The 23935-nt window shown below is 39.5% G+C and overlaps 1 pseudogene; it reads right to left on the bottom strand.

The window, feature by feature from the left end:
* Nucleotides 1-18536, bottom strand: LOC107533999 (NXPE family member 2 pseudogene; annotated as a pseudogene).
* Between the last annotated feature and the right edge of the window lie 5399 nt (nt 18537-23935).

Here is a 23935-nt window from a genome sequence, read left to right as displayed (position 1 = left end):
TTAGATGTTAGTGCCACGTGCAGTGACTTTATCCCAAGCATCAATCACACTAACGTTAAGATCTTGGAATATCTCCTTCAGCATAAGCCAGTTAATATATAGCAGGAAAGTCACCCAGCCTCCTTTCTTCTGCACATTGTTAATGTCTTCCGTCTCACCTTGGGGCCTGGCCTTCTCAAGCCCAGGCATTCGTGGCTTTTTGACCCTCTGAATGAAATCATCCATAGGGAAGTTTCTGAAGTGCGAGCCAAGGGTGATGGCAAGGACTATTGTTGGTGGCTACCGGGTCATATATTTCCTCCGGTGATGCGTTTATCTTTCACTGGGAAATGCTTCAGAGTGAGACATGGGCATCCATGCCTTTTCTACTGAATATGAATGTTTCACTGTAGGGTTTTTCTTTTCTTTTTTATAAGTCTGCCTGACCCAAAACTCTTGACCAGGGGTCAGCCAACGTGGCCTGCCACCAGCTTTTGTACAGCCCACTGGCCAGGAATGGTTTTTACATTTTTAAGTGGTTGCATTTTAAGGGATTACATAAATACCTGCATAACCTTGATTTTTGCAACTTGGCCCACAAAACCTAAGATGTTTACTGTGCAACCTTTTATGGAAAAATTTTGCAATCCCTGCTCTTGACTATTTCTCCTTAGCTACCTAAGACTAAAAAGGAATCTTTTCATTCAAACAGGAAAGTCAGCCAGGACTGTGGTTCTCAAATGTTATCGTGGCCAGAATTACCTGGAGGGCGTGTTCCTGTAGAGATGGCAGGGCCCCATCCCCCGTGTCTAGAGTGGGGTCAGAGAAGTGGCATTTATTCTTTTTAAAATTTCTTTTATTTTTGAGGTATATTTGACATATAATGTGTCATAACATTCTCTTAGTTTCAGGTATACAACACAGTGATTCAATATTTGTATATATTGTGAAATGATCACCACAGTAAGTCTAGCTAACATTTGTCCCCATACATAGTTACAAAAAATTAAAAAAAAACTTTTTTTTAAACTGATTTTTAGAGAGAGAGGAAAGGAAAGGGGGGTGGGGGAGAGAAACATTAATGTGAGAACAGAGCACTGATTGGCTGCCTCCTGCACGCCTCCTACTGGGGATCAAGCCCACAACCCGAGCATGTGCCCTGATCGGGAATCAAACCAGCAACCTTTTGGTGCACACGAGGACCCTCAACCAACTGAGCCACACCTGCCAAGGCAAGATTTTTTTTTCTTGGAAAAGTTCCCCGTGGTGTCCCACTGATAACTGAGCTCCTCGTGATGCTCACTGTTGGGGGTGACCTTATGTGACCCAGCAGCATCCTTCCCCTCTCCACGTCCCCATCCCTTGGCGTTATTTACCCATGTCATTATTTTTATTCTACTACACATTGGCACATGGACCTGCGGGCCATCCTTTCATCAAAGATCCAAATAGAAAGTGATTTCGAGTCGGTTTTTGGCATGACCTTAAACTATCTGGAGTATTTTAGTGCACCTTTCCCACTTTTATTGACTGCGGGGTGGGGGGACAGAATCGAGGACCTCCTGATGACTGCTCTTTCCCCTCTCCCCAGTGCCCAGGTGCCTTTCTACGTTTCTTGTCCAGGTCGTGGGAATGCCATGTCTTCTTCCTTGTGTGCTCTATGGATTTCATGAGCCTGATCAAGTTGGCCATTCTTGACTGTTTTGATACATGAAGGGCATTAAATACCTTTTTTGGAGTATTGTCGCCTCAAAAAATGAAAAATCAACTAACCCAACCCAGCTTCCAGATCTCTTCTGTTCCTGTGTGCTAGAATTCTGGTTTGAAGGTCAAAACTGAGCAATCCCTTGTTTCTCCCCAAAATGATGAACACTGTTGATTGGGCAGGGTGACACAACGGATGGGAGATAAAATTTACATCAGTTTAATATTTCAAAAACTTTATCCTTATTAGTAGTATTTGTTACAGAAAGGGATCATCACAAAGTAGAAAAATAATCATTTGTGGTTCCACCTCCAGGAAATAATCGTTAATAATGTTTTCTACCTTGGTGCTGTTTGGGTGACTTAGCGAAGTTACTTTACTACCTGACCCTCAGTTTCCTCCTCTGTTAAATGGGAATAGCTCCTCCTCCATTCACAGAGGGTCATTTTCATTAGGATGGAAATTTTGTCATAGAGGAAATGACTGCATGTAATTGGTTCTGATCTTTTCGTTGTTCCTTTTGTAGTACTCTATTATTTGAATATGCATATCTTTATAGTACATTTTAATATTTTGTAAAACAAATATTACACATCTTTTAAAGTAACTCCTGCCAATTACAACTTATTTGTTCTTTCAAATGAATATTAGACTTACTGTATTAACTTCTTAAACATTTCATTGGTATTGTCATTAAGATTGCCTTAGCATTTACGATATCAAACACTCTAATAAACAGGCTTTCTTTTCTGGGCCTCAGTAATGTTTGGTAATTTTCATCATGTAAGGTGTTTCACATTTCTTATGTTTCCTAGGCATTTTATGATTGTGGTGGTTGTATAAAATGAGGATTTTTCACTGTGAAATTTCTGAACTGCTTACTGGTGGCATATAGGAAAAAAATTGTTGACTTTTGTGTTTTTAAACTAGTTATCTTACTGACTTCTCCTAGTAGTGAATTTTCATTTGACTGACTTAGGTTTTCTATTTGGAAAAGCATAATCTGAAAATAAAGATTAATTTGTCCCCATGTTTCTAAAATTTATCAATTAAAATTATTCTTTGTCCTTTATTGCATTTGCAAGAACTTCCAGAAAAGTGCTAAATTATAATGAGCTCTTGTTCCTGAATTTAATGGGACTGGGCTCTATTATTTCAACATTAACTATAATATTGGCTATTTATATGCAATAGCTATTTTCTAACAGATTATGGAGGTTTTCTTCTAGTATCAGGAAGCTTTTGTAATTTTTTAAATACTGCATTTAATTATTTTTAATTTTTGCATTTATTAAAGTAATTATTTTTTTAATCTTCTGAGGTGTTGAAGTGACTAATTAATTGACTGGTATATTAACATGCTACTGGATTAGCATGTTATTTATATTAATAAGGAGATTAGTTTGTGATTTCCTTTGTTGTGCTCTATTTGTTAGGCTGGAATTAGAGTGTTGCTGGTTTGAGAAAATGAATTGGGAAGTGTGCCATGCTTTTCTGTTGGAACAGTTTAAATTACATGTGAATTATCTTTCCTTAAAGCTCTGCTGGAGCTCACTGGTAAAACTGTGTAGACAAGGAGCAGCATTTGGCGCTGTTCCCTAGGCAGAGATTTCCATTTCTTCCATGGTTATTGGAATCCAGATGGGCCGCTTTCTCAAGCCATTTCCGGAAGTTTATGTGTTTTTAGAAAATCATGTATTTCATCCTGATTTTCAGGATTTTTAACTTAAAGTGGTACATTTAAATTTCTTATGCCATTATAAAGTGCCCCTGTATCTGGGAATAAGTCCCAACTCTCACTTTTAATGATGTCAGTGTTTTCTCTTGCTTAAATCTGCACGGTGTTTGCCCATTTTATTGATATTTCCAAAGAAATTAGCTCTAGGATTTATGAAATCTATTGTTTTTATTTCTAATAATTCCTATGTTTGTTATGATTAATTTATTTATCCTCAGCTCTTAGGCGTTTCTCTTTCTTGACACTGTTTTTCAAATTTATTTTCATTTTAAAAAATACATACACTTAAGGCTATGAGGTTTTTTCTGAATATGGTTTTCCTAACCATATCAATATTGATTTGTAGATTTAAAAAATTATTTTCAATTCTCACCTGAGGATATGTTTTTATTGATTTTAGAGAGAGAGGTGGGGGAGGGGAGAGAGAGAGGGAAACCGCCCTGCGAGAAACATCGGTGGCTCCTGCAGGGGATCAGGCCCGCTGGCCGGGAATCCAACTGCAGCCTTTTGGTCTATGGGTGACCCTCCAACAACGCCCAAGACTCCCGTTGTTCCACATCAGCAATTGGTATTGTCAGTCTCTCTAGTTTTAGCCATATTATTGGGTATAAAGTAGGATTTCATTGTAGCTTTTACTTGTATTTCCTTGATGCCTGATGATATTGAGCATCATTTTGTTTGCTTATTGGCTATTCACACAACAGTGTTTTTGTGAAATGCCTGTTCAAGCCTTTTGCCTATTTTTTAACTGGGTTGTCTTTTTGTTGTTTGATTGTAGTTCTTTATATATTCTGGATATAAATTCTTTGTCAGATTTATGTATTGTAAATATTTTCTTCTAGGCTCTGGTATATCTTTTTTTACAGTGTTTTCTAAAGAAGAGAAGATTTGAATTTTAATGAAGTTTGTTTTAATATTTTTTCTTTTAGGATCATCGCTTTTTGTGTTTTGTTTAAGAAATCTTTACTTACCTGAATATTGTAAATATATTGTATGTTTTCTTCTAGAAGCTTTATGGTTTTAGCTTTATGTTTGATCCTATCATTCATCCCAAATTACTCCCCCCCCCCCCCCGGATATCCAGTTGTTCCAATACCATTTGTAGAAAAGACTATCCACTTTCGATTTAATTATCTCGGTGCCTTTGTTGAAAATTAGTCGATTGTATTTTGTAGGTCTATTTCTGGACTTTTATTCTGTTTCTATGATTACAGGTTTAATTTTTTTTTATAGCATGCTTTATTCCAAATACAATAGGATAGTGAAAGAAAAAAAAAGTGAACTGAGAACTTTATATCCAGTCAAAATGATTTTCAGGTATAAAGTTACAAACAAGCTATTATCAACAAGCAATACCGTTTCCATGAGTCTTTCCTCGGGATGCAATTGCAGTTTTTCTATTCTCATTGACTCATGAGTTATTTAGGAATATGCTGCCATCTTTAACAACAACTCTAAATCTGACCCAGAAAACTGTTATGTTAGGGCCATGACAAGACTGAGGCTGAATGGTAATAACCCTGAGTAAGAATGTCCATCCTGTAAAGCAGTAGTGCTCAAATCTAGCAATATACAGGGAAGTTAAAAAACAAGCAAAACAAATTTTGAGACCTTATTTCATAAGTAATTTTTTGTGGGAAAACTTGGAAATTTCTATTTTTCAAAAGCTCTCCAGGTGATTCTGAGACATCCAGTCAATTTGGGAACCATTGCCCTGAGCACCACCTCTTAGGGCAAGGAACAGACCTCTCAGTGACACTGAGACTTCACTGGGTTCACTGTTTCATTATTTCATTGTCAAGACTAGACCTTCCAGAAAGGGAAATAGAAAATTACTGTTACAGGCATTACAATGAACACAAATCTCAGGTCATCTTTGAATGACCTAATTTTAATTTGGGAGGATATGATGTTTGTTACTGTTGTGGGATAGTAAAGATATTTTGCTAGTTACACAACTACTGGATTCTGGATTACTGTTCTGCTGTTCAAATATGGTGACTTGAAGTTTTAGGGAGGACTATCTGGGGTCATGGAGCCAAGTGCCTTATTTTTTCCAGGCCTAATGGACCAGGAAACTCTAAGAAAGCCAGGAGAGCTGTCAAGTGAAGTGTACTGCAGTTCAGGACCAGAGGGAAGGACCTGCGAGGTAATGGCTTTTGGAGAGACTTATGATCTCAATGTATTGGGGAGAACATTAAAAATTATTTCATTTTTCAGTAGATGCTATATTTAAAAATTACCGTCTTCTTTTAGATGAGTGGTTTTCAATGGAGGATGATTTTGTATTCTAGGGAACATTTGATAATATATAGAGACTTTTTAAAAATTTTGTTTTTTAATCCTTACCTGAGGCTATTTTTTCCATTGCTTTTCAGAGAGAGTGGAAAGGGGTGTAGGGGGAGAGAGAGAGAGAGGGAGAGAGAAAGATTGATATGAGAGAGAGACATCGATTGGTTGCCTCCTGCACTCTCCCCTTCGAACCTGCAACCAAGATATGCACCCTTGGCTGGAATCAAACCTGGGGACTCTTCAGTCCATGGGCTGACGCTCTAACCACTGAGCAAACCAGCTAGGGCTATAGAGACATTTTTGGTTTTTACAACTGGGAGTTGTACTGTTGGCCAGGGATATTGCTAAACACACTACAATGCACAGGACAGCTCTCCACAACCAAGAATTATCCAGCCCACTCACCTTACACCCGTCAGAATGGCTGTTATCCAAATGACAACAAATAACAAGAGTTGGTGAGGATTTGGGAAAAATGGAAATTTTGTGCAGTATTGGTGGGATTATAAATTAGTGCACCCATTATGGAAGGCAGTATAGGGATTCCTCCAAAAATAAAAATAAAAAATAGAACCATTGTACATCTCAGCAATTCTACTTTGGGTATTTATCTGAAGAAAAGAAAACAATAGTTCAAATGATACCTGCCCCATTGTGTTCATTGTCTACAGTGGTCAAGATACAGAAGCAACCAAGTCGTCCATGGATAGAAGATTGGGCAAAGAAGAGGTGGCGCACACGCAGTGGAATAATATCACTCAGCCATAAAGAGAATGAAATCTTGTCATTTGTGACAACATGGATGGACAGAGAGAGTATAATGTTAAGTGAATAAGTCATAGAGAAAAGACAAATACTGTGGGATTTCACTTATATGTGGAATCTAAAAAACGAAACAAATGAACAAAAAACCCACAATGAAACAGAAATAAACTCATAGATACAGAGAATAAACTGATGGTTCCCAGAGCGGCGGGGAACTCTTTGGTGTTCTGTACTAAGTGTGGATTTAGTTTTATCTACGCAGTTTGGGAATCATTGGGCATCGTAATCTGAGTATTTACTTTTAATTTAATAATTTTAAATGCTTATAATCTTAAATGATAACTCATCTGAACTTCCTGGAGGTCTAATTCCATTATATTTTTAAATCCTTGGTTATGTTAGTTGTTTTTCTTGTGCTGCGTATTTCTGGATTGTGATTTTTATAATTGGTGGATTTATCTATCAGAATCCTATGTGGTTTGGCTTGAGTATGTGAATTCAGAAGGAGTTTTGTTAAATTCCCCTAGGGAATTGCCCCCAACTTTCTTTCTTATTTATTTACTTAGTTATTGGTTTGGGTTTTCCCACATATAAGTGAAATCCCACAGGATTTGTCTTTTCTCTATGACTTATTCACTTAACATTATACAATGGGGCAGGTATCATTTGAACTATTGTTTTCTTTTCTTCAGATAAATACCCAAAGTAGAATTGCTGAGATGTACAATGGTTCTATTTTTTATTTTTATTTTTGGAGGAATCCCTATACTGTCCTCCATAATGGGTGCACTAATTTATAACTGAACAGGTAGTATAGATTAGAATTTCACATCTTTATCAAGGCAGGTCTGTGCTTTCTAACTCAGGGGGAGATTTTACTTTTTTATCAGCCTTTAGGACAAAACAGACAAGATTTTTTATTATATTTCATTGTCACTCAGTATATTTTTTCCCGTTTACCCTTTCTCAGTTCACCCTTTGAAGGTTCAGCTTATGTAGGAATTTCACACCTGAAACCTTGTCTCCTGTTTGAGTTAAAGCAAGAAAGCCAGTGAGGCTGGAGGCTGATGAGTGAGGGGCAATAGTGGTAGGATATGAAGTCCGAGGTAATGAGAGGCAAGAACACGTAGGGCTTTTTGAGTCATGATACGAAGCTTTGCTCATACTCTGAGGTGAAAAATCATTGGAGGGTTTTGAGCAAAGGTATGGCAGTCAAGAATGTGATCTGATTTATATTTTAAATGGATTTGTCTGATTGCGGTTGAAAAATAGACTCTCTTTCATTCCAAGGATAGAAACGGGGAAACAATATTGCTGGTAAGAGATGATGGTGTATGCTTGCATGGTTACAATGCTGGTGGTGAGAAGTGGTAAAATTCAAGATATAGTTTGAAGGGAAAGAAAATAGATTTGATGATGAACTAATATAGAGTATATGTGGGAGATTTTAAGGCTTTAGGCCTGGGCAACTGTCAAGAAATTTATTGGTTTTCACTGAGATGAGAAAGATTGGATAGACTTGTTAGTGGGGGGAAATCAAAATTGTGGGTTTGGACACTTAGATCTTAAGCTTGATATGTTTTCTAAGCCATACAAAAGGAGATGTTGGCCTGTTATTGAGTATATGAGCTGGGAAAACTCATAGGAAATGGCTGCATTATACCTATAAATCTGGGAATTGTCAGGTTTGATATGGTATGCGATTCCATGGGACTTTATAAGGTTATCTATGAATTTAAAAAGGTATCTGCAGTTTGGTGGTTGCTGAAGAAAGGGGGTTGGGGGGTAAGGGGGTCCTAGTAAATGGTGAGGGGAGATGATGTGACTTCGGGTGCTGGGCACACAGAACAATATACAGATCTTGTAACATATAAACCCACACCTGAAACTTAAATGTTCATATTAACCATTGTCACCCCAATACATTTAATAATAAAAAGGTATTTGTTTTAAATCATCTAGAATTTCTAGGTATTTTAAAAAAATTTATCTTTATTGTTGAAAGTATTACAAATGTCCCCTTTTTTCCCCATTGATTCCCTCTACTCTATACCCCTCCCCCCAGCCTTCACCCCAATATTGCATGTGTCCATGGGTTATGCACATATGCATGTAAGTTACTAGGTTAATCTCGCCGCCCCCCCCCCCCCCCCCGCCTTACCTCTGAGATTCGTCACTCTGTTCCATGCTTCTTTGTCTCTGGATCTATTTTGTTCATCGGTTTATTTTGTTCCTTAGATTCCACATATGAGTAAGATCATGTGATATCTTCTTTCTCTGACTGGCTTATTTTGCTTAGCATAATACTCACCAGGTCCCACCTGCTGTCTCCAAGGGTGAGAGATCCTTCTTTTTAGCAGCTGCATAGTATTCCATGGTGTAAAGGTCCGAGAAGATGCTTAATATGATTTCAATCTTCTTGAACTTGTAGAGACTTGTTTCATGTCCTAACATGTGGTCTAGCTTTGAGACTGTCCCATGTGCACTTGAGGAGAATGTCTATTCTGCAGCTATAGGGTGAAACGTTCTGTAAATGTCAATTGAATCCATCTGACCTAGTGTGTCATTTAGAGTCATTGTTTCTTTGTTGATTTTTTGTCTGGAAGATCTACCCATCCAGTAAAGTCACTGGAGTGTTAGGGTCCCCTACTGTGGCTGTATTGCTGTCAATCTCTCCCTTAAAGTCCTCCAAAAGTTGTTTTTTTTCTTTCCAGACTGTGTGAGTTCTTTGTTCTGAGGTGGGTCTTGTATACAATATTTTGGTCTTATTTTGTTATCCATTCAGCTACCCTATTTCTCTGATTGGAGCATTTAATCCTTTATATTTAAGGTTATTATTGATTGGTACTTATCTATTGCCATTTTATTTCTTCATGCCTATGTTTCTCATTCTCTATTTCAACTTCTAATTACAGCAGTCCCTTTAACACTTCCTGCAGTGCCCGTTTGGTGGTGATAAAGCCCTTTAGCCTCTTTCTGTCTGGGAAGCTCTTTAATTCACCATCTATTTTGAATGATAGCCTTGCTGGATAGAGTAGTCTTGGTTTCAGATCCTTGTTTTCCATTACCTTGAATACTTCATGCCATTCCCTTCTGGTCTGTAGAGTTTCTGATGAGAAATCAGCTGACAGCCTTATGGGGGCTCCTTTGTAGGTAACAAATAGCTTTTCTCTTGCTGCCTTTATGAGTCTCTGTCTTGAATTTTTGGCATTTTAATTATGATGTGTCCAGATGTGGGCCTCTTTGGGTTCTCCTTGTTTGGGACTCTCTGCACCTCTTGAACTTGTGTGACTTTTTCCTTGACCAGGTTAGGGAAGTTTTCTGCCATTATTTCTTCAAACAGGTTCTATAATCCTTGCTTACTTTCATTATCTTCTGGCACTCCTATGATGCAGATATGGTTACATTTCATGTTGTCCCACAGCTCCCTTAAACTGTCCTCATGGTTTTTTAATGTTTTTTTCTTTTTGGCTCTCTGATTGAGTGATTTTTTTTCTACCCTGTCTTCTAATTTGTTGATCCTATCCTCAGCTTCCTCTAATCTGCTGTTCATTCCTTCCAATATTGTTTTTTTTTTTTATTATTTCTACTACATCAGTCTTAATTTCCTCATAGTGTCCATTTCTTTTCTCATGCTGATGTACATCTTGATGATCAGTATTCTGAACTCTATATCTGATAGATTGCTTATCTCCATTTCATTTAGCTCTTCTTCTGGAGACATTTTTTGTTCTTTCATTTGGGGATTGTTTTTTGTCTCCCCATTTTGACCGCCAGTTTAGATTTGTTTCTATGTATTAGTTAGATCTGCTAGGACTCCCAGTCTTTGGGATGGCCTCTGGTGCAGGCCAATGTCAGACGCTGTTTGTGACTGGCCTTGAGTACCCCTTTTGAAGTGTTCCGCACTCCACAGCTTGTGCTTCTCTCTGCTGGGGCTGGGTGTGTTTGGACAGGACCAAGATGTGAACCAAAGTCTGCTTTTCTAAGCCCTGAGTCCCAAAGCAAATCAGTCAAAGACTCAAAGCACGCAGATGCTGTTATTCAGTCTCTTAGTGAACTTCAGGCAGTAGAAACTCCACAGGGTGGGGCCAGAGGCTTTCCAGTGGGGTGGGACAATTGCTTTCCCCCCATGCAAAAGTTGCTTGGAAGGAAAATGTCTGCCTGAGAAAGACGTCCTCTGCTGTATTGGGGAATTACTCAGCACTGGGGTCCAGATGGGTGCCCTCTGAGTTCCATTCTCCCAGTTAGCACCCCCTGGATTCCTCTCACACAGCTCCAGCCCACTCTGCCCCCCATCCCCCTCCGCTGGAGACCAAGGTGATTGTCTGTACACGAAACTTTGTGCTTTGGCTCTGTAAGAGGGTGCCTGCAGTTCCAGCCATCTCTCCCTGGCAAACAGAAACCCCACTGCTTTTCACAGCCAGATGTTATGTGGGCACCTTTCTCAGTTCTGGTGTTCTTGGATGGGAAGCCCAGCATGGAGTTTCCACCCCAGAGTCCTCACTGGGAACCCCCCACAGCTGACATTCCTCTGGACCTTCAACTGCTGCCTGTGGGAGCCCAGTCACTCCTCTTGCGCCTCTGTACTTCCTACCTATCTCTATGCGGTCTCTGCTTTATATCCTTGGTTATAAAGGTGCTCCCCAACTAGTCTTCAGTTGCAGTTGATTATTCAGTGTGGTTTTTCTATATTTTATTATAATTCCAATCCTGGGAGCATGTCAGTGTAGCTTCCACTCAATCCACTGCCATCTTGGGAAAATGAAGGAAATATTTTTATTTTATTTTTTTGCTGTGTTGGCATCTGATGTTCTGTTAGTAAGGAAAAGAGGAGAATGTACCCTGGGTAGGTCACTAGCAGTGTGTACAACATGGCTATTTCTTTTTCACTTCCATTTTAGCATTTTCTATCAATATTCTTCATTGGTAACAAAAGATTTCATTCTCTTACATCACATTTATACACCACTTTCCTCACTACATTCTCCCAATATAACTACCTATACAGGGTTGTTGTTTTTTTAGTTAAGTTAGGAGTGTTTGCATTACTAATTAAATTTTGCTATCTATTGAGTCACTTAATACACCTTTCTCTCTCCTCCCTCAAAAATACAAATTTTATGGTTTTACTAAAATTTTATTTGCCTAGTTTTCTATGTATTTATCTTTAATTTGCCTACATCCTCTATTACATCTGTCAAAATGCCTCCAATTTTATTTTCCTAAACATCAACATCAGATGTTTTAAATCATTATCCATAGAAGGATTCTTAGCCACAGCCTTTTATCCACCTATTCCAGTCAGGAATGGCTCCTTTCCACCTGCTGCACAGGAAAGAGAACAACTTGGATGCCCCTTCACCACTCTCCTATGTGGCACCTCCAGTCTCCTGAGCTTACTGCTTATTTAGCTTAAGCACATCTTCCTAAAACTTTCTAAGAAAGGGGGAAAATTAATTTATTTCTTACATCTGTAAAAATATATTTATATCTTTATTCTACCTTGGCATTTGTTGGATAATTTGGCTGGGTTTAGAATTCTGGGTTTATAAAAATTTTCCTTCAGAAATTTTTTTTTTTTTAATATATCTTTATTGATTTCAGAGCGAGGAAAGAAGAGGAGAGAGAGAGATAGAAACATCAATGATGAGAGTCATTGATCAGCTGCCTCCTGCACGCCCCCAGCTGGGGATCGAGCCCACAACTCGGGCATGTACCCCAGCTGGGAATCGAACCCAGATAGCCTGGATCCTAGGTCAATGCTCAACTTCTGAGCCACACCCGGCCAGGCTTCTTCAGAAATTTAAAGTCCATTTTGTCCCAGTTTTCTGTAACTACAGAGAAGTTCATTGCCATTATAATTTACATATACTTGCTATGTTTTCCTCTCTCCTCTTCTCTTCTATTCTTTTCAAGTCATCTCTTTACCCTAGTGCTATAATTATATGACTTGAGGTAGTTAGAAGTAGGAACTTTTTCATTTATTGTGCTGGATGCAAGATGGATCTTTTCAAACTAGACGCTACTGTTCTTAAGTTCATAAATATTGTATTACTACTTCTTTGCTAACTGTCTCCATGTCATTCTCTCTTTTCTCCTTCTGGAATTCCTAATAGTTCAATATTAGATCTTCTGGGCCAGGCCAGCATGGCTCAGTGGTTGAGCGTTGACCTATGAATCAGGATTTCACAGTTCAATTTCCAGGCATGTGCCCTGGTAATTCTTTTGTTGATTTTTTTTTTTTTAGAGCTCCTACTTATTCTCTAAATATTCTTTTTGACAGCACCACTTTGTTTCCTGGATGAAATAGTTTTCTCTTACACTATGAGGACATTCAAATTATTATTAGATTAATTTTTGAAGTTTTCTTTTATTCTTTGGACTGTCTTTGTTTCTTCTGGGTTCTTTTTATCTGTGTGAATATTTGGCCTCTCTTTCACCTATTTGGCATTCATCACATGCCTGAAATCCTTAGATGTATGCTCATATCTTTTCATGATCCACATGAAAGCCCCTTGGATGCTCCATGTGCCTGGATGGGGCTGGTTAACAAGACAATTTCAATTTTAAAAATTAAAAGTAGAATTACCATATGACCTAGCAATACCATTTCTAAGTATATATCCCAAAGAGTCTAAAGCAAGGTCTCAAAAAAACATATTTGTGCACCGATGGTCATAAGAACATTATTCACAATAGCTAAGAGGTGAAAGCAACCCAAATGTAAATCAACAGCTGAATGGATAAATAAAATGTGATATTTATATACAATGGAATATTATTCAGTCTTTGAAAGGAAGAAAATTCTGAAATGTTCTACAACATGGATGAACATTGAGTACATTATGCTCAGTAAAATAAGCCAGTCACAAAAAGACAAATATCGTATGATTACATTTATAGGAGGTATCTAGACTAATCAAACTCATATTTAAAAAAAAGTAGAATGGTGGTTTCCAGGGACTAGGGGAAGAGGGGCATGAGGAATTATTATTTAATGCATACAGACTTTCAGTTTTGCATGATAAAAAAGTTTCGGAGATTAGTTGAACAACAATATGAATATACCTAACTCCACTGAACTATACAATTAAAAAATGGTTAAGAAAGTAAATTTTAAGTTATATGATTTTACCACAATTTTTAAAAAATATATACCTATTTCTCCTAATATGATAGACAATATAATCTAAAAACACATTTGCTAAAAAAATACCTAGAGGATTCCAAGATGGTGGTAGATTGAGTGGAAGGTACACTGACACTCTCCGAGGGCCAAACTGGAATTACAACTAAAATATAGAAAAACAATCCTGAATAATCAACTGAAGACTAGCTGGAGAGCACCCTCATAACCAAGGACCTAAACTGGAGATCACATAGGGGCTCTCAGAAAGTGCGGCAGTGCAAAAGGGCTGGCTGGGCTCCCACAGGCAGCAGCTGAAGGACCAGAGGGAGATCTCAGCTGTGGGGGTTCCCACGGAGACCTCTGGGGTCTAAACCCCAAGCTGGGTTTCCCCACCCAGAACACCAGACCTGAGAAAGGTACCCACATAACATCTGGCTGAGAAAAGCAGCAGGGTTTCTGTTTGCCAGGGAGAGATGGCTGGAAATGCAGGCACCCTCTTAAAGGGCCAACACACAAAATTTCGTGCATAGGCACTCATATTGGGCTCCAGCAGAGGGAGGGCAGAGCAGACTAGAGCTGGATGAGGAGAGTCTGGGATTGCGGGTTCCAGAGAGTAGAGCTCAGAGGGCACATATCTGGATTCCTGTGCCAAGTCATTCCCCCAATCGGCAGAGGACATCTTTCGCAGGCAGACATTTTCCTTCCAAGCAGCTTTTGCCTGGGGAAGAAGCAATTGCCCCACCCTACTGGAAAACCTCTGGCCCCACCCTGTGGAGTTTCTACAGCCTGAAGCTCATTAAGAGACTGAATAACAGCCTCTGGGTGCTTTGAGTCTTTGACTTGCTTCTGAACTCAGGGCTTAGTAAAGCAGACTTTGGTTCACATCTTGGTCCTGTCCAAACACACCCAGCCCCAGCAGAGAGAAGCACAAGCTGTGGAGTGTGGAACACTTCAAACAGGGTACTCAAGGTCAGTCACAAACAGCATCTGGCGCTGGCCTACACCAGAGGCCATCCCAAAGACTGGGAGTCCTAGCAGATCTAACTAATGCATAGAAACAAATCTAAACTGGTGGCCAAAATAAAGAAACAAAAAAACAAGCCCCAAATGAAAGAACAAAAAAAAGTCTCCAGAAGAAGAGCTAAATGAAATGGAGATAAGCAGTCTATCAGATATAGAGTTCAGAATACTGATCATAAGGATGCTTAACAGCATGAGAAAAGAAGTGGACACTATGAGGAAATTAAGAATGACGTAGTAGATGCCCGGCCAGGCGTGGTTCAGCAGATGAGCAACGGCCTAGGATCAAAGAGATTGCGGTTCGATTCCTGGTAAGGGCACATGCCCAGTTGCAGGCTCAATCCCCAGTCGGAAGCATGCAGGAGGCAGCTGATCAATGACAACTCTCTCATCATTGATATTTCTATCTCTCTTTTCCTCTTCCTTCCCCTCTCTGAAATCAATACAGATATATTAAAAAAAAAAAAATGATGTAGTAGAAATAAAGAATACACTGGAAGGAATGAACAGCAGATTAGAGGAAGCTGAGGATAGGATCAACAAATTAGAAGACAGGGTAGAAAAAAAATCACTCAATCAGAGAGCCAAAAAGAAAAAAACAATTAAAAACCATGAGGACAGTTTAAGGGAGCTGTGGGACAACATGAAATGTAACCATATCTGCATCATAGGAGTGCCAGAAGATAATGAAAGTAAGCAAGGATTATAGAACCTGTTTGAAGAAATAATGGCAGAAAACTTCCCTAACCTGGTCAAGGAAAAAGTCACACAAGTTCAAGAGGTGCAGAGAGTCCCAAACAAGAAGAACCCAAAGAGGCCCACATCTGGACACATCATAATTAAAATGCCAAAAATTCAAGACAGAGACTCATAAAGGCAGCAAGAGAAAAGCTATTTGTTACCTACAAAGGAGCTCCCATAAGGCTGTCAGCTGATTTCTCATCAGAAACTCTACAGACCAGAAGGGAATGGCATGAAGTATTCAAGGTAATGGAAAACAAGGATCTGAAACCAAGACTACTCTATCCAGCAAGGCTATCATTCAAAATAGATGGTGAATTAAAGAGCTTCCCAGACAGAAAGAGGCTAAAGGGCTTTATCACCACCAAACGGGCACTGCAGGAAGTGTTAAAGGGACTGCTGTAATTAGAAGTTGAAATAGAGAATGAGAAACATAGCCATGAAGAAATAAAATGGCAATAGATAAGTACCAATCAATAATAACCTTAAATATAAAGGATTAAATGCTCCAATCAGAGAAATAGGGTAGCTGAATGGATAACAAAATAAGACCAAAATATATGCTGTATACAAGACCCACCTCAGAGCAAAGGACTCACATACGCTGGAGGAAAAAAACATTTCTGTTGGTCTTTAAGGGAGAGATTGACAGCACTACAGTCACAGTAGGGGTTTGTAACACCCCACTGACTTTACTGGATAGATCTTCCAGACAAAAAGTCAATAAGGAAACAATGACTCTAAATGACACACTAGGTCAGATAGATTCAATTGACATTTACAGAACATTTCACCCTATAGCTGCAGAATAGACATTCTCCTCAAGTGCACATGGGACAGTCTCAAAGCTAGACCACATGTTAGGACATGAAACAAGTCTCTACAAGTTCAAGAAGATTGAAATCATATTAAGCATCTTCTCGGACTTTTACACCATGGAATACTATGCAGCTGTAAGAAAGAGGGATCCCTTACCCTTGGAGACCCCACAGTGGGACCTGGAGAGTGAAATAAGTGAAATAAGTCAGTCAGAGGAAGAAAACATCACATGATCTTACGCGTATGGAGAATCTAAGGAACAAAATAAATCAATGAACAAAATAGATCCAGAGTTATAGAAGATGGAACAGAGTGACGAATCTCAGAGGGAAGGCAGTGGTGGGTGGGGAGAGATTAACCTAAAAACTTATATGCATATATGCATGACCCATGGACAGAGACAATAGTGGGGTGAAGGCCTGGGGTAGTGGTACAAGGTGGAAGGAATCAATGGAGGAAAAAGGAGCACATTTATAATACTTTGAACAATAAAGATAAATTTTAAAAATTAAAAGAAAAATTATATTTCCATGCTGTTCTTGTTAGTGAGAGTGGTCATTTTACAGCATTCTGGCCAGTGATACATAATCAGAAGTCACTGGATGGTTCTTTCGAAAGCAGTTTTAGAAGTTGGCAGATGCAGCTGGAATGTGCCCTTTGCCTCTTGCTCTTTGCCCTTCCTCTTCTTGCCTGGGACACGGTTGACTTGCTGGAGTACAGCATTCATCTTGAGACACGAATGTGACAAGCATGAGGAAGAATGTCAGGTGATAAGGTGGCTGAGTAGAAAGGTCTCAGATGGGTGCTTGATGGCCATGGGGGCTGTCAGCCTGCCTTGCCCCTGGGCTTGTTTACCTGAGGAAAATAAACCCATTATTTGTTGAGATAATTGAGATTTGTGTAGCTGACCAGCTACATAAACACAAAATATTTTAAAAGTGTGGTAAACAGTGTTTAAAATAGTTAAAGAAATGCAAAGTGTTTGTATCTCTGGGAGGGGAGAATGTGGTTGAAATGGTTGTTTTTTGGTATAGTTGATTCCCTAGTTCAATTTGACATTTTGGACAATGTATGTGTTAGTTTGAAAAATGAAGATTAATAAAATAAAAGTACTTTCCCGCAGGAAACACTTTGATAGCTTCCATTTTACCTGAGATACGATTCAAGCTCCTTTAAGAGGTTCTTCATGGTATGGCTGGCCCTGGCCACCGTCCTGCCTCATCTGTCATCACTTTCCTCCTCGTGTACCAGCCCCGACCACACTGCCTTCTTTCAGTTTTTAAAATACTCTTTTGGTAAATTTGCACATGAAGTTTTCTCTGGCTCAGCAGGAGCCCAGGAGGAAACAGACAATAGGCTCAAACTTGGTGAGCCAGGTGGGTTTAGTAAAGGGCAGGACCAAAGGAAACCGCTAAGGGACGGTGCAGTAGACTGTGGCTTGCAACTGCAGGGAGCCACTGCTCCACAGGCCTGAAGGACAAACAAAGCAGCTGCGTGGAGGCCACCTGGTGGAACTGTGTCTTTTAGGAGAGCAAAGCTGATAACCCAGAGGTATTTGGACATTGCGAGTGCAGTGCTCACTGTCAATTAGATGGTTAGGGGAGTTGATAGAGGAAGACAGCCTGCCTGTCTGATTGCACGTTATGTTTGAAGGCCTGCCTACCTCACCTAAAAGGCTCTGCTTTTCGCTAAGTCACTGGTGGTCACATGGGTCAGGGCCTCACAGGAGACGTGTGGAGACTCATGCAATAGAGAGCTTCTTGGTCTCAAGATTCCAGGTACTGACACAGTTGAACAATTGTGTTTAAGATCAGGCCATATTCAGAGAGGACATGGGAGGTGACACTGGCAAAGTGGCCCATGAAGAGCGCCCTGTTGTACCCTTGGTTCTTTGCCCTCCTGAGAGCTGACACCCCGCACTAGCGTGGAGCAGGAGAGACTGAGACCTGGCCCTCCCAGAACAGAGTGAAGTTGACAAGGCAGGTGCCATGTTGGCGTCTGTCACCTTTCCTGAAGCCCTGTGTTCAGGGGTGGGGAGGACATCCTGGCCCTCAGGAAATCCCCACTATATTCTTTCCCACCTCCTAAGTGGTCCCACACCTGCAGCAGGATGTGTAGCTGATCCCCCTGCAGCTCGTGTCTCGTTGGCTGAGGGTGGTGGCTCTGCTGTGTGTGGCACTGGTGATGGTCACCTGGGTGAAGGGCCTGGGTGGGACCTGCGGGTCTAGTTTCTCCAGGATTCCCTTTACTCTCAGCGCAGTCTCTGCTGGTGAAACTGCTGGATCCAGTGGTGCTTCAGGGTGCGAGGTAATTCTAGAGGTGTTCCTGTAATGCGGAAAGGCAAGCATCCATCATCCACGCCCAAGCTGAAGGCAAAGAAGGTGACATATTCCACAGCTGAGCCCGTCTCTGTTAACCTTAATGGGTTTATATCTTAATTCTTGTTACCACCAGTGTCCTGTCCAGGAACTGTCATAATTAAAGTGCTGTGAGCTTTGTGTAAAACCTGTTCATCAATTGTTCCATATTTAGTTTAACCACTATTGTATAGGCTGTTAAAGCTCATTAAAATATTGAAAACATTTTTTTATATACACATGTGCATACAACATACTACATATATTCTCTTTTTGTACATAAATGGTAGCATATTTTTCTGTGTGTTGCTTTTTTAATGTAAGGATGTATTTTGAAAGTCTTCTTGTTTCAGTACATATTGAGCTGGGTCGGCTACCTGTTAAGCTGGACACACAGTTTTCCATTGTATGGTTATGCTGTTCTTTAACCAGTCCTCTGTCAGCAGACATAGAGATTTCCCCACTATTTTGCTAATGTAGTGTTGAAACTGATAATCTTGTACATGTATCCTGTAACTGTAATTACTGGGTTGAAATTTCAGAGTATTTGTGTGTGTGTATGTTCCAAAAAATCAGAAGGTTTGTATTTTTGTTCTAGTGGCTGTCTTTATATAACATAAATTTACATGTACAATAACTTTACATAAAACATTTCATCTTCAGTTTATTCAGCAATATCTTTTGATCTCTATCATAAGTGGTGACCAAAGTGATTTCTTTAACACTTCCTTGCCTCAGTTTCCTCCTGTCCTCTACTATATTTTTTTGTTTATTAAATTTTTTATCTTGCATTTACCCTTATTTCCTTAAAAGTGTGTTTTAATAAACAAGTTATATATTCATTTTATATATAGTTATATGTTACTATGTATGGTATATAAAATATATATAGTATATTTTATATTGTATGTCATATATAAATATAGTATATTATACTAGAGTATAATATAGTATATACTATATGTAGTACATAGAATATGCTATATTATATATAATATATAAAATACTATATATAATATTTGTAGTGTAGATGTTATATATATAACTTGTTTATGAAAACAGGTTTTTAATGTATGTTTATATATTTGTATATATATGTAAATGTATGTGTATGTGTGTGTGTGTGTGTGTGTATATATATGCTTTAAAAAGTATCTTTTAGTATCAGGCTAAAAATGATAAGGACCTCTCTCTCCCTACCCTCTTCCACTTTTGTTATTTGGCATTCCTGCATCATCACAGTTTATAATCTTTCATTCTGTTTCCCAGCAGTATCTCCACAGTTTTGTTTGTTTGGTGAGTACTATAGCTAAGTGGATTCAGTAATTGTCACCACTGTTTTAAAGAGCTTTTGTCATTTATGTCTTGTTTAGCTGAAGTTGGTCTTTCACATTTTTAAAAGAAGGGCTCATTAGGACTATATTCCCTGAGTTTGTTGTAACAGTTAGATTTCTTAAAAAAGGTTGAATTTACAAATACTCTGAGATTTATTTGATATGTGGTATGAGGTAAGAATACAAATTAACTTCTAACCTCCAGTAATATATGATATCTAGTAAAACGATTTTGCTTATTACTTCTTTAACCTTCAGAAAGATGAAACAAATTGAGGACAAATTGAGAATTAATATTTGCTTTCCTTTGAGGAAACTGAGACTTCAAACAGAAAAAAAATAGGTGTTTAATGCATTTGAGGATTTAGGGAGAAAGAAGTTTGAGTAATTAACTACAGGAAGAAACAAAAATTGAGGCTATAAATTGAATGACAATGGAAAAATCAAGAAAACAGTGCCTGGGATAAAAAAGGCATTCGATACATTTTTGTTTCCTGAATTAGTGGGCGAAATCAAGGTTTCTGGGAGGTGTAATGAGAGCGAGAGTATAAGAAATATAGAAGATAGAGAGGCTGTGATGAGAAAGTGTGAGATGTCAGTTGGGTGATAACAGGGTTCAAGGTGTGGCCCTCAAACTGAGTTGTTCAAATACCTTAGATGTGAAGGTTGTTGGTGCTAAGAAAAATCGCGAGAAGGCTTGAGGATTGAATTGGTTTGGATATGGGAGCTAAATTCTTTCAGGGCAATAGAAAAATTTGGGGGGAAGATGAAGTCTTAGCTATGTAATTATTCAGTGAATGTGGGGAAACAATCAGCTCTAAGAGGTAGGTCCAATCTTCTATTCATTTTATAGATTACGAAATGAAGCAGGAAGTTGTTAAAAAATTTGCCTATGGCTGTAGCAATAATAATTGCCAGGGTCAAGATTCAGACCCAGGCAACCTGACTCTCAAGATTGTGATCTAATCATTCCACAGTACCCCCACAATGTTTTTGTTTGTGTGTGTGTGTATGTGTGTGTGTGTGGTGGTTGTATGGTGGGCCTGGTGTTGTTACTTAATGTGAATAAAATCTTAAGGTTGTAGAACAGAGGCTGAGCATGAAACTCCTAGATTTTGTCACATCAGGTAGAGCTATACTATGGGGCATCTCAGGGAGCTCTTGAGCTATTTTGTATCTATAATTTGGAGAAAAATTTTCCATTCCATGGTCACCCTCATCCTCTAAGACTGAGCTGGGTCACAAGGGGAAGAGACTGACATTAAAAAAAATACACCTCTTAGGCATATCAAAAACCATATTTCTTTAAAATGTATTGAACAATTTATCTATTTGTTTAGCAAACATTTTAGAATCTGTCTTGTACTAGATGTAGTAAGGGGCATTCAAGGTAAGCTCTCTAATTGAGAAATTTAACATTTGAGGAAACAAGTTAATGGAAAGGAGGTTTCACTCTATCCACCTCATTTACTTCTGTCTCTCAGGTTAAAAAGCTGTGAGCAAACTGAGGGAATATTAGATATTTCTTAATTAAAAAAACTTCCCTGCTGTGCACAAGCACAGTCAGTGCAAGGAAAGAGCAAAGGTGTGGCGGGCATGTCCAAGCCAACAGAGGAGGCAGTGGAGGTGGCATTAGGCAATATGGACTACTCAGGGAAAGAGAGGCAGTCCAACTGATGGTGGAGACAGAGAAGCAAGTTAAGGCCCCCCACTCTTCCTCGAAGGGCTGTTTGGGATATTCCAAGACGGCAGTACATTACGTGGAAGCTACACTGACACTCTCCCAGGACCAAACTAGAATTACAACTAAAATATAGAGAAACCATCCTAAATAATCAACTGAAGACTAGCTGGAGAGCACTCTTATAACCAAGGACTTAAAGTGGAGACCTCATTGAGACTGATAGGAGGAGCAGTGGTGCAAAAGGGCTGGCTATACTCCCACAGGCAGCAGCTGAATGTCCAGAGGGAGATCTCAGCTGTGGGTGGTTCCCACTAAGACCTCTGGGGTCTAACCCCAAGTTGGGCTTCCTAGCTCAGAGCACCAGAACTGAGAAAGGGGCCCACATAACATCTGACTGTGAAAAGCAGCAAGGTTTCTGTCTTTCAGGGCGAGATGGTTGGAAATGCAGGCATCCTCTTAAAGGGCCAACACACAACTTTGTGTGCAGCCACTCACCTTGGGCTCCAGTAGAGGGAGGGCAGAATGGATTAGAGCAGTGTGAGGAGAACCTAGAGTTCTGGGGATAGAACTCAGAGGGCAGCCATCTGGATTCCTATGCCAAGTCATTTCCCCATACTTCAGAGGACATATTTCTGAGGCAGACATTTACCATCCAGGAAACTTTTGTGGGGGGGGGGGAAGCAATTGCCCCACTCTGTTGGAAAACTTCTTGCCTCTCCCTGAGCGTTTACACCTTGCTGTGGTCTACAGCCTGAGGCTTATTAAGAGACTAAAAATAACAATCAGCCTGCAGGCAAAGGTGGATCTCTGGGTGCTTTCTTGCCCTATCTACTTCTGGACTCAGGGCTTGGAATAGCAGACCTTGGTGCACATCTTGGTCCTTTTTAAATGTACCCAGCCTCAACAGAGGGAGCCACAAGCTGTGGATCACTGAAAGCTCCAAACAGGGTATTCAAGGCCAGTCACAAACAGTGAGTGACATTGGCCTGCACCAGAGACCCTCCAGAAAGATTGGGAGTCTTAGCAGATCTACCTAATACATAAAGACAAACCCAAATGGACAGCCAAAATGGGAAGACAAAACAAGTCTCAAATGAAAGAACAAGAGAATTCTCCAGAAGAAGAGCTAAATGAAATGGAGATAAGCAATCTATCAGATATAGAGTTCAGAATACTAATTGCAAGGATGCTCAACAGCATGAGAAAAGAAATGGAAACAAGGAAATTAAGAATGACATAGCAGAAATAAAGAATACATTGGAAGGGATAAACAGAAGATTAGTGGAAGCTGAGGATTGGATCTGTGAATTAGAAGATAAGGTAGAAAAAAACACCCAATCAGAGATCCAAAAAGATAAAACAATTAAAAAACAGAACAGTTTTAGGGAGCTGTTGGACAACAGGAAATGCAACAATATTTGCATCATAGAAATGCCAGGAGGTGAAGAAAGTGAGCAAGGGATAGAGAATTTGTTTGAAGAAATAATGTCAGAAAACTTCCCTATCCTGGTGAAGGAAAAAGTCATACAAGTTTGGGAGGCACAGAGAGTCCCAAGCAAGAACCCAAAAAGACCCACACCCAGACACATCATAATTAAAATGCCAAAAATTAAAGACAAGGAGAGAATCTTAAAGATAGCAAGAGAAAAGCAATCTGTTACCTACAAAGGAGCTCCCATAAGGCTGTCAGCTGGCTTCTCATCAGAAACTCTACAGACCAGAAGGGAGTGGCGTGAAGTATTCAAGGTAACGGAAAACAAGGATCTGAAACCAAGGCTACTGTATCCAGCAAGGCTATCATTCAAAATAGATAGTGAAATAAAGAGCTTTTCAGACAGAAAAAGACTAAAGGAGTTTATCACCACGAAACCAGGAGTGCGGGAAGTGTTACAGGGACTGCTGTAATTAGAAGTAGAATGCTTGGTAAAGCTCCCCTGTGAAGCCGTCAGGACCAGGGCTTTTGTTTGCTGGGAGTTTTTTGATTGCTGTTTTGATTTCATCAGTTGTTATTGGCCTATTCAGGTTTTCTGATTCTCCCTGATTCAGTTTCACAGGATCTCACTTATATGTGGAATCTAATGAACAAAATAAACTGATGAACAAAATAGACCCAGAGACATAGAAGCATGGAACAGACTGATGAATATTGGAGGGAAGGTGGGGGTGGGGGACTGAGTAGGGAGGAATTAATCAAAGAACTTATATGAATATATACATAACGCATAGACACAGACAATAGTGTGGTGAAGGCCTGGGGTGGGGACAGATACAGGCTAGAAGGGATCAATGGGGGAAAAAAGGGGACATCTGTAACACTTTTTTAAAAAAGTGTTTTTATTGATTTCAGAGAGAGGAAGGGAGAGAGAGATAGA

This window comes from Miniopterus natalensis, chromosome 11 (genome assembly GCF_054644295.1).
Source record: "Miniopterus natalensis isolate mMinNat1 chromosome 11, mMinNat1.hap1, whole genome shotgun sequence".
Classification (NCBI taxonomy): Eukaryota; Metazoa; Chordata; class Mammalia; order Chiroptera; family Miniopteridae; genus Miniopterus; species Miniopterus natalensis.
The sequence above is the reverse complement of the archived record's forward strand: the minus strand, read 5'-3'. Positions and strand labels throughout refer to the sequence as shown.